This window comes from Mus musculus, chromosome 4 (assembly GCF_000001635.26).
Source record: "Mus musculus strain C57BL/6J chromosome 4, GRCm38.p6 C57BL/6J".
In the NCBI taxonomy this organism is placed as follows: domain Eukaryota; kingdom Metazoa; phylum Chordata; class Mammalia; order Rodentia; family Muridae; genus Mus; species Mus musculus.
The window spans coordinates 37,703,151-37,715,973 of record NC_000070.6 but is presented as its reverse complement, the minus strand read 5'-3'; positions in this window follow the sequence as shown (position 1 = coordinate 37,715,973).

The following is a 12,823-nucleotide window of genomic DNA, read 5'->3' as shown; positions in this document are numbered from 1 at the left end:
CATTGGCAGAATTAACATAGTAAAAATTGTCATCCTACCAAAGGCAATCTACTGACACAGTGCAATCCCCAACAAAAATCCCAACACAGTTCTTCAAAGACATGAAAATAGCAATTCTCAAATTCATCTGGAAAAAAGAAAAACAAACTATCAAAAATAATTCTTAACAATAAATGAACAGCTGGGGGAATCACCATCTCTGACCTCAAAATTTACTACAGGGCAATAGTTATAAATATTGTGTGGTATAGGTACAGAGACAGACATGTTGATAAATGGGATAGAATTGAAGACCCAGAAATAAAACCACATATTTATAGACACTTGATCTTTGACAAAAAGGGCAAAAATATTCAATGGAAAGCAAGAAAGCATCTTCAATAAATGGTGCTATTCTAATAGCTGCCTGTATGTAGAAGAATGAAAATAGAAGCATTTTTGTCACCTTGCACAAAACTCAAGTCCAAGAGGATCAAGGAACTCAACATAAAACCAGATACACTCAATCTAAGAGAAGAGAAATTGGGAAAGAACCTCGAATTCATTGGCACAAGGGAAGATTTCCTAAACAGAACTCCAATGTCTCATGCTATAAGATCAAGAACTGATAAATGGAACCTTGTGAAACTGCAAAGCTTCTGTAAGGCAAATGGCTCAGTAAAATCAGCAACATACATATTGGGAAAAGAACTTCAGTAACCCCACATCCAATAGAGGGCAAATATCAAAAAAGATAAAGAACTCAAGAAGTTAATCACCAAAAAAGCAAACAACCCAATAAAAATGGGGTATAGAACTAAATCGAGAATTCACAACTGAGGAATCTTGAACGGCTAGGAGGCACCTAAAGAAATATTCAAGTTCCTTTGTGATCAGAGAAATGCAAATAAATATGGCCCTGAGAAACCACCTTATACCAAGGGGAAGGGCCAAGATCAAAACCTCAGGTGACAACACCCATTCTGAAAGTTCTTCAGAAAAATGGAAATAGATCTACCTGAAAATCCAGCAATACCACTCTTGGAAATATACCCAAACGATGGCCCAGCATGTCACAGGGGCAAATGTTCCACTATGTTTATAGCAGTCTTATTTGTAATAACCAAAATCTGGAAACAACCCAGATAACCTAGGACAGAAGAATAGATACAGAAAAGTGGTTCACTTAGACAATGGAATACTACCCAGCCATTAAGAACAAGGATCCTGAGTTTTGCAGGCAAATGTATGGAATAAAAAAAAAATATATATATCATCCTGAGTGAGGCACTCAGACCCAAAAGAACAAACATGGGATGTACTCACTAATAAGTGAACATAAGCCAAAAAATATACAGAATACCAAAGATACAAGCCACAGAAGTCAAAAAGGTTAACAAGCTGAAGGGCCCAAGTGAGGATGCCTCAGTCTGACTTGTGAGGGAGAAGTATGCAATAACAAGTTGGGAGAGAGGGAGGGACCTGCAGGGAAAAGAGGACAGGAGGGGCAGAGGGGAACATGATCTGTTATTAAGTGGGGTAAAAAGATTGAAGCCCTGATGGCCAGCAGAAAGAATACAAACCCGCAAACAAGGGATTTAGGAGATTTGTGGGACCCTCCAGTATGTACCAGAAACCTGGGAGGTGAGAGACTCTCATGACTCAAAGGATGGAATCTTAGGTGAAATGCCCTACACTGGGGAGAGGGAAATTGTAGAGCCCACCTTCAGCAGAAAGACAGAGAATCAAGTATGTTATGGGTTTGCCATCCCACAGTAACATCTCTGACCCTTCATTGTTCCTGTCTGAAAGAACTGTGGGAATGGAAATGGAGAGAGGCCTGAGGAAAGGAAGGTCCAGGGGACAGGCCCAAAGTGAGATCCAGCTCAAGGGAAAACCCGGAGACTTGACACTATTACTGAGGCTATGGAGTGCTCATAAAAAGGGATCTATCATGACTGTCCTCCGAAAGACCCAACAAGCAGCTGAATCAAATGCAGATGTTTGGACTCAACCAATGGACAGAAGCTGATGACCTCTTTGGTTGAATTTGGGAAGAGCTAGAAGAAGCTGAGGAGGAGGGAGACCCTATAGGATCATCCTGAGTGAGGTACTCAGACCCAAAAGAACAAACATGGCATGTACTCACTAATAAGTGAACATAAGCCAAAAAATATACAGAATACCAAAGATACAAGCCACAGAACTCAAAAAGGTCAACAAGGTCAACCTAGATGATATTTATAATATATAAATAGCAGTCTCAATTAACCTAGACTTCTGTGATCTCTCAGATAATGGAACACCAACCAGGCAGTATACACCAGCTGATATGAGGCCCCCAACACATATACAGCAGAGGACTGCTTGGTCTGCGTTTAATCAGGGAAGGTGTACCTAACCTTCAAAATACTGGAGGCCTCAGACAGTTTAGAGGTCTGGTGGGGGTGGGGGGTAGGGACAAACTTGTGGCCCACAGGGGCACAGGGAGGAGGGATGGTAGGTGGAACAGTCAGGGAGGAGACTCAGAGGGGAATAATATCTGGAGTGTGGAAAAAAGGAAATAAAAGATTAAATTTAAAAAGATATATTAAGACTATAATCAGGAATATTCATAAGGATGAAGTCAAATATCAATACTGCTAGCATTAAACACATAAATAGAAATATACCTTCTATTCAAATCCTTAGCTTAATAATGGGATCAAACTCCTGCATATAGAAAACATTTATTTTCAAATTTAGAAAATAGGTTTTATTTAATACTTCACACTGATTATTAAAGTTCGCACAAATGTAATTTACTCTTTGTCCACTTTGAAGTAGTGGATAGTGTTGCAGTAAATCTCCTCCCAGATATGCCCTGGTAATAAAAACACGACACAGTTCATGTGATTACATGCTGTGTACCTATATTGGGCAAATCTACCGCTATACTACCATCTTCTCCATCTATGAGACCCCTTAGAACTTGCAGTTTCTCCAGGCCATGTGCTTCTGATCCACTTTTCTTCTTCCTCTTTCTCTGTGTCCTCTCCCCCTTCCCTTTTCTCCCTTCTTCTCTCTCTCTCTCAATGCCTGCTCCACCTTCCCTTTTATCTGCCCAGTCATCAGCTATCTGTTATTTTATAAATTAAGGTGGAAGCAGGTTTACAGGAAATCACCTGAGTGCTGACTCAGTCCTTGTTCACAACCACTCACAGGAGAACAGAATTAACGTCAAATATGATTAGCCCCAGGGCTATCCACAGCAGGATAGCTCAGAGGTACTATGAACATTCACATTGTTGTATGGCTGTTCCCACCATGTCTAGAACTCCTTCATCTTCCCAAACCAAGTCTCCACATGTATTCACAATAAATTCCCCTTTCTTTTGTACCTATGCATTTACCTGTCCTGTGTTTCTCTTATAAATGGAAGCATGCAGTGTTGTTCTTCTGACTGGCTTATTTTACTTTACAGTTTGTTCATGACTCGGAGTGTACGGTGTGTACATCCTTGGTTATGTGCATATCTCACTCCTCTCTCTCACTCCTCTCGTGTGGGAATGCATCAGTTTTACTCATCCTTCAGGAGCTGCTGCCGTGGCTATAGAAAACATTTAGTACATAAAGTTTCAGACTCCCAGTTATATTAATCTCAATCTGAATAAACTTAAGAAATAAACTATTTGCTCAAAAAATGATAAGCAAAACTAATACTATGACTGAAGAGAACAGGAAGAAATAACTGCCTGGATCACAGATGTTTGCCTGATTTAGAGGGTGCCCTTTCTATGTAAGAAGATAAAGGACTCAGTACTTTGTTAGTAAAGTTAGTTTAATGGAAGAAGTTAGACTTTGTCTTCAGTTATAAAGCAAAGTACTTGTGGTATGAATGACTTCAGAGTTGAAGAAACACCCCTCTATTTGTAATACAATAATAAAATATCTGAGGTGAGGTTGGGTGATTAAAATGTGATAAGATACAGAGTTTAGTCATTGTGTGGCTGGGATGTGTGTTCCATCTGTGTGTGCAGGTCCTCATAACACACACACACAAAACAAAAACAAAAACAAAACAAAACAAAAAACACATTCTAATATATGCACCATCTCTTAAATGTAAGATTCCTCTGGACAAATACACAATGCAAGTACATTTTAAATCCAGTTTGAGAGAATAAGAACATTTCTGTGGCTAATCATAAAGTATGCAATGTAGAATTAATTGAATTTTTTGACTGTTTCTGAATTAAGTTTAAGACTGCAGACATTGCTTGTTAATGTAATTGAAAGCATGTTAAGAAAAGCATTACATGATATAGAATTTTATTTTATCTTTTAGTGTATCATATTATATCTTGATTTGTCTTCCTGATTTTGACTAAATTTTACTAAAATTCAAAGAAGCCCTTTATGTTTAGCTTATAGAGGCTGAGGTTTGAATAGTAAATGGTTTTATCCAAAGCAATATGTATATATAAATTTATATTATTATTCTAACTGTGTTAATTAAATAAATAAATTTATTGTCTATAAATATCTCATATTTATTAATAGCTATACTTCAGTCTTAAATTTATAAGCAACTATTTATACAGCAAGAAACAAAGTTGCCAGTCCACAAATGGGCTTGGCACCTGAATTTAAACATATATATATACACAAAAATTATAACTCTAGAAATCTAAATACTAATGAAAGCAAAATAATTTATAACAGAATGTCTAGACACAATAATAGTCAATAATAGATTAAGGAAATTCAAATAATTTTGTTGTTCATAAAATTGTACTTTGAGTTAATGATTTAATGGCTGAGAGTGATTGTTTGCTTGTCAATTCTCACTCAAATTTAAATTTAAACCAGAGAAGAAGCTTCTAGTTTTATAGGTTAGCATGACAAACTATGGGTGCCACCACAGCATCTTCCCATACACTTACTAATATGCTTTGATCCTGGAGAAGTATTGTAAGATCATGAATTATGTCTTTGTCTTTCTGGACACCAATTCTCATATTGATAATCACGATTAGGGAGAAAGATAATGTAATAAGTACAACACTGAAATTATGGAGATTTACCTTAAATATCATTGTATAATAGATTATGAAAGTCGGATCTCCAGATTTTAGTGACTCTATAATATGCTTGCTTCCAAATTCTATGGTTTATATTTTTATATAAAATTTTTATAACTTTAGTTTGATGTTTCTTACTTAAATTCATCATAATGTAGTTTTTTGTTTATTAGATATTTCTTTATCTACATTTCAAATCCCCTTTCGTGGTTTCTCCTCTGAAAATCCTCTGTCCACTCCCCCTCTCCCTTGTTCCCCAACCCTGCCACTCCCATTCCTGGCCCTGGCATTTCCCTATACTGGTGCATAGATCCTTCACAGGACCTTGGGCCTCTCCTCCCATTGATGACTGACTAGGCCATCCTCTGCTACATATACAGCTAGAGCAAAGTTCCACCATGTGATGTTTTTTGGTTTTGTTTGTTTGTTTGTTTGATTGATTGATTGATTGATTGGTGGTTTAGTTCCAAGGAGCTCTGGGGGTACTGGTTAGTTGATATTGATGTCCTTTCCATGGGGCTTCACACCCTTCAGCTCCTTGGGAACTTTCTCTACCTCCTTCATTGGGGACATTGTGATCCATCCAATGGATGATTATGAGCACCCACTTCTGTATTTTCCAGGTACTGGCAGAGCCCCTCAGGAGGCAGCTATATCAGGCTCCTATCTGCAAGCTCTTGTTGGAATCTGCCATAGTGTCTGGGTTTGGTGGTTGTTTATGGGTTGGATCCCCAAGTAGGAAAGTATCTTAATGGACATTCCTTAAGTCTCTGCTCCAAACTTTGTCTCTGTAACTGCCTCCATGGGTAGTTTGTTTCTCCTTCTAAGAAGGGTTCTGAGCTTCTGGGCTAATATCCACTTATCAGTGAGTGCATATTATGTGTTTTCTTTTGTGACTGGGTTACCTCACTTAGGATGATACCCTCCAGTTCCATCCATTTGTCTAAGAATTTCATAAATTCATTGTTTTTAATAGCTGAGTAGTACTCCATTGTATAAATGTAACACATTTTCTATATTCATCCCTCTGTTGAGGGACATCTGGGTTCTTTCCAGCTTCTGGCTATTATAAATAAGGCTGCCATGAAAATAGTGTAGGATGTGTCCTTCTTACATGTCCTTCTTACATCTTCTGGGTATATGCCCAGGAGTGTTCTTGCTGGATACTTTGGTAGAACTATGTCAAATTTTCTGAGGAACCGCCAAGCTGATTTCCAGAGTGGTTGTACCAGCTTGCAGTCCCACCAGCAATGGAGGAGTGTTTCTCTTTCTCCACATCCTCGCCAGCATCTGATGTCACCTGAATTTTTGATCGTAACCATTATGACTGATGTGAGGTGGAATCTCAGGGTTGTTTTGATTTACATTTCCCTGATGATTAAAAATGTTGAACATTTTTAGGTGATTCTCAGCCATTCAGTATTCCTTAGTTGAGAATTCTTTGTTTAGCTCATTACCCCATTTTTTAATAGGGTTGTTTGGTTTTCTGGATTCCAACTTCTGGAGTCCTTTGTATATATTGGAGATTAGTCCTCTATCAGATTTAGGATTGGTTAAGATCTTTTACCAATCTGTTGGTTGCATTTTGGTCTTATTGACAGTGTCCTTTGCCTTACAGAAGATTTGCAATTTTATGAGGTCCCATTTATCAGTTATTGATCTTACGGCACAAACCCTCACAATTCTGTTTACCCTGTGCCCATATCTTTGAGGCTCTTCTCCACTTTCTCCTCTATACATTTCACTGTCTCTGGTTTTTGTAAAATTCTTTGATCTCCTTAGACTTGAGCTTTGTACAAGGAGATAAGAATGGATCAATTCACATTCTTCTACATCCTCACTGCCAGTTGAGCCAACACCATTTTTGAAGATGCTGTCTTCTTTCTACTAGATGAGTTTAGCTCCTTTGTCAAAGATGAAGTGACCAGAGGTGTGTAGGTTCATTTATGGGTCTTCAAATCTACCCCATTGATCTACATGTCTGTCACTGTACAAGTACCATGCAGTTTTTATCACAATTGCTCTGTAGGTCACGGATGGCGATCCCACCAGAAGTTCTTTTATTCTTGACAATAGTTTTTGATATCCTAGGATTTTTTGTTATTACACATGAATTTGCAAATTGTACTTTCTAACTCGGTGAAGAATTGAGTTGGAATTTTGATGGGGATTGCATTGAATCTGTAGATTGCTTTCAGCAAGATAGACATTTTGACTATATTAATCCTTCCAATCCTTGAGCATGGGAGATCTTTCCATCTTCTGAGAATCTTCTTCAATTTATTTCTTCAGAAACTTGAAGTTTTTATCATACAGATCTTTGTCTTCCTTATTTAGGGTCACTCCAAGGTATTTTATATTATTTGTGACTATTTTGTAGGTTGTTGTTTCCTCAACCTGTTTATTCTTGGCATATAGAAAGGCTACTGATTTGTTTGAATTAATTCCATATCCAGCTACTTCACTGAATTTGTTTAGGGGTTCTCTGGTGGATTTTTTGGGGTCACTTATATATACTATCATATCATCTACAAATAGTGATAATTTGACTTCTTTCTTTCCAAATTGTATTTCTTTGATATCCTTTTGCTGTCTAAATGCTGTGGCGAGGATATAAGTACTATATTAAATAGGTAGGGAGAAAGTAGGCAGCCTTGCCTAGTCCCTGATTTTAGTGGGACTACTTCCAGTTTTACACCATTAACTTTGATGTTAGCTACTGGTTTACTGTATATTGCTTTTATTATGCTTAGGTCTGGGCCTTGAATTCCTGATCTTTCCAAAACTTTGATGATCATGAGTTTTTTTTTTTTTTTTTACTTTGAATTTGTTTATATAGTGAATTATGCTGATGGATTTCCATATATTGAACCATTTTTGAATCCCTGGGAGGAAGCCTAATTGATTATTTTGATATGTTCTTGGATTCGGTTTGCAAGAATTTTATTGAGTATTTTTGCATCAATATTCATACAGGAAATTGTTCTGAAGTTCTCTTTCTTTGTTGGGTCTTTGTGTGGATTAGGTATCAGAGTAATTTTAGTTTGTAGAATGAATTGGGTAGAGTACCTTCTGTTTCAATATTGTGGAATAGTTTGAGGAGTACTGGAAGTAGGTATTCTCTGAAGGTGAGATAGAGCTCTGCACTAAACCCATATGTCCCTTGGCTATTTTTGGTCGGGAGACTATTAATAACTGTTTCTATTTCTTTTTTTTAAATTACGTATTTTCCTCAATTACATTTCCAATGCTATCCCAAAAGTCCCCCACACCCTCCTCCCCCACTCCCCTACCCACTCATTCCCATTTTTTTGGCCCTGGCGTTCCCCTGTACTGGGGCATATAAAGTTTGCCTGACCAATAGGCCTCTCTTTCCAGTGATGGCCGACTAGGCAATCTTTTGATACATATGCAGCTAGAGTCAAGAGCTCTGAGGTACTGGTTAGTTCATAATGTTGTTCCACTGATAGGGTTGTAGATCTCTTTAGCTCCTTGGATAATTTCTCTAGCTCCTCCATTCGGGGCCCTGTGATCCATCCAATAGTTGACTGTGAGCATCCACTTATGTGTTTGCTAGGCCCCAGCTTAGTCTCACAAGAGACAGCTATATCACGGTCCTTGCAACAGAGGCTTGAAAGTATATGCAATGGTGTCATCATTTGGAGGCTAATTATGGGATGGAACCCTGGATGTGGCAGTCTCAATATGGTCCATCCTTTTGTCTCAGCTCCAAACTTTGTCTCTGTAACTCCTTCCATGGGTGATTGTTTCCAATTCTAAGAAGGAGCAAAGTGTCCACACTTTGGTCTTCGTTCTTCATCAGTTTCATGAGGTTTGCATATTGTACCTTATATCTCGCTATACTAAGTTTCTGGGCTAATATCCACTTATCAGTGAGTACATTTCATTTGAGTTCTTTTGTGATTGGGTTACCTCACTCAGGATGATGCCCTCCAGGTCCAACCATTTGCCTAGGAATTTCGTAAATTCATTCTTTTTAATAGCTGAGTAGTACTCCATTGTGTAAATGTACCACATTTTTTGTATCCATTCTTCTGTTGAGGGGCATCTGGGTTCTTTCTAGCTTCTGGCTATTATAAACAAGGCTGCTATGAACATAGTGGAGCATGTGTCCTTCTTACCGGTTGGGACATCTTCTGGATATATGCACAGGAGAGGTATTGCAGGATCCTCTGGTAGTACTATGTACAATTTTCTGAGGAACTGCCAGACTGATTTCCAGAGTCATTGTACAAGCTTGCAATCCCACCAACAATGGAGGAGCGTTCTGTTTCTCCACATCCTCACCAGCATCTGCTGTCACCTGAATTTTTGATCTTAGCCATTCTGACTGGTGTGAGATGGAATCTCAGGGTTGTTTTGATTTGCCTTTCTCTGATGATTAAGGATGTTGAACATTTTTTCAGGTGTTTCTCAGCCTTTCGGTATTCCTCAGGTGAGAATTTTTGTTCAGCTCTGAGCCCCATCTTTTAAGGTGGTTATTTGATTTTCTGGAGTCCACCTTCTTGAGTTCTTTATATATATTGGATATTAGTCCCCTATCTGATTTAAGATAGGTAAAGATCCTTTCCTAATCTGTTGGTGGTCTTTTTGTCTTAATGACGGTGTCTTTTGCCTTGCAGAAGCTTTGCAGTTTCATGAGGTCCCATTTGTCAATCCTGGATCTTACAGCACAAGCCACTGCTATTCTATTCAGGAATTTTTTCCCTGTGCCCGTATCTTCGAGACTTTTCCCCACTTTCTCCTCTATAAGTTTCAGTGTCTCTGGTTTTATGTGAAGTTCCTTGATCCACTTAGATTTGACCTTAGTACAAGGAGAGAGGAATGGGTTGATTCGCATTCTTCTACATGATAACAACCAGTTGAGCCAGCAACATTTGTTCAAAATGCTGTCTTTCTTCCACTGGATGGTTTTAGCTCCCTTGTCGAAGATCAAGTGACCATAGGTGTGTGCGTTCATTTCTGGGTCTTCAATTCCATTCCATTGGTCTACTTGTCTGTCACTATACCAGTACCATGTAGTTTTTATAACAATTGCTCTGTAGTAAAGCTTTAGGTCAGGCATGGTGATTCCACCAAAGGTGCTTTTATCCTTGAGAAGAGTTTTTGCTATCCAAGTTTTTTGTTATTCCAGATGAACTTGCAGATTGCTCTTTTTAATTCGTTGAAGAATTGAGTTGGAATTTTGATGGGGATTGCATTGAATCTGTAGATTGCTTTTGGCAAGATAGCCATTTTTACAATATTGATCATGCCAATCCATGAGCATGGGAGATCTTTCCATCTTCTGAGATCTTCTATAATTTCTTTGTTCAGGAACTTGAAGTTTTTATCATACAGATCTTTTACTTCCTTAGTTAGAGTCACACCAAGATATTTTATACTATTTGTGACTATTGAGAAGGGTGCTGTTTCCCTAATTTCTTTCTCAGCCTGTTTATTCTTTGTGTAGAGAAAGGCCATTGACTTGTTTGAGTTAATTTTATATCCAGCTACTTCACCAAAGCTGTTTATCAGGTTTAGGAATTCTCTGGTGGAATTTTTAGGGTCACTTATATACACTATCATATCATCTGCAAAAAGTGATATTTTGACTTCATATTTTCCAATTTGTATCCCCGTGATCTCCTTTTGTTCTCAAATTGCTCTGGCTAGGACTATAAGTACTATGTTGAAGAGGTAGGGAGAAAGTGGGCAGCCTTGTCTAGTCCCTGATTTTAGTGGGATTGCTTCAAGCTTCTCACCATTTACTTTGATGTTGGCTACTGGTTTGCTTTTATCATATTCAGGTGTGGGCCTTGAATTCCTGAATTTTCCAAGACTTTTATCATGAATGGGTGTTGGATCTTGTCGAATACTTTTTCTGCATCTAACGAGATGATCATGTGGTTTTTGTCCTTGAGTTTGTTTATATAACGGATTACATTGATGGATTTTCGTATATTAAACCATCCCTGCATCCCTGGAATAAAACCTACTTGGTCAGGATCTATGATTGCTTTAATGTGTTCTTGGATTCGGTTAGCGAGAATTTTATTGAGGATTTTTGCATCTATATTCACAAGGGAAATTGGTCTGAAGTACTCTATCTTTGTTGGATCTTTCTGTGGTTTAGGTGTCAGAGTAATCGTGGCTTCATAGAATGAGTTGGGTAGAGTTCCCTCTACTTCTATTTTGTGGAATAGTTTGTGCAGAACTGGAATTAGATCTTCTTTAAAGGTCTGGTAGAACTCTGCACTAAACCCATCTGGTCCTGGGCTTTTTTTGGCTGGGAGACTATTAATGACTGCTTCTATTTCTTTAAGAGATATGGGACTGTTTAGATGGTTAACTTGATCCTGATTTAACTTTGGTACCTGGTATCTGTCTAGAAATTTGTCCATTTTGTCCAGGTTTTCCAGTTTTGTTGAGTATAGCCTTTTGTAGAAGGATCTGATGGTTTTTTGGATATCTTCAGGATCTGTTGTTATGTCTCCCTTTTCATTTCTGATTTTGTTAATTAGGATGTTGTCCCTGTGCCCTCTAGTGAGTCTAGCTAAGGGTTTATCTATCTTGTTGATTTTCTCAAAGAACCAACTCCTCGTTTGGTTATTTCTTTGAATAGTTTTTCTTGTTTCCACTTGGTTGATTTCACCCTGGAGTTTGATTATTTCCTGTTGTCTACTCCTCTTGGTTGAATTTTCTTCCTTCTTTTCTAGAGCTTTTAGATATGTTGTCAGGCTGCTAGTGTGTGTTCTTTTTAGTTTCTTCTTGGAGGCACTCAGAGCTATGAGTTTCCCTCTTAGAAATGCTTTCATTGTGTCCCATAGGTTTGGGTATGATGTGCCTTCATTTTCATTAAACTCTAAAAAGTCTTTAATTTCTTTCTTTATTCCTTCCTTGACCAAGGTATCATTGAGAAGAGTGTTGTTCAGTTTCCATGTGAATGTTGGCTTTCCATTATTTATGTTGTTATTGAAGATCAGCCTTAGGCCATGGTGGTCTGATAGGATACATGGGACAATTTCAATATTTTTGTATCTGTTGAGGCCTGTTTTGTGACCAATTATATGGTCAACTTTGGAGAAGGTCCCGTGAGGTGCTAAGAAGTATGTATATCCTTTTGTTTTAGGACAAAATGTTCTGTAGATATGAAAGTGGTGTGTTGAAGTCTCCCACTATTATTGTGTGAGGTGCAATGTGTGCTTTGAGCTTTACTAAAGTGTCTTTAATGAATGTGGCTACCCTTGCATTTGGAGCGTAGATATTCAGAATTGAGAGTTCCTCTTGGAGGATTTTACCTTTGATGAGTATGAAGTGTCCCTCCTTGTCTTCAGGCCAAACTCTCAATTACCATAGATGGAGAAAACAAAGTATTCCACAACAAAACCAAATTTACACATTATCTTTCCATGAATCCAGCCCTTCAAAGGATAATAACATAAAAGAAGCGATACAAGGACAGAAATCATGCCCTAGAACAAGCAAGAAAGTAACCCCTCAATAAACCAAAAACAAGACAGCCACAAGAACAGAATGACAACTGTAACAACAAAAATAAAAGGAAGCAACAATTACTTTTCCTTAATATCTCTTAATATCAATGGACTCAATTCCCCAATAAAAAGACATAGACTAACAGACTGGCTACACAAACAGGATCCAACATTCTGCTGCTTCCAGGAAACTCATCTCAGGGAAAAAGACAGACACTACCTCAGAGTGAAACGCTGGAAAACAATTTTCCAAGCAAATGGTCTGAAATAACAAGCTGGGGTAGC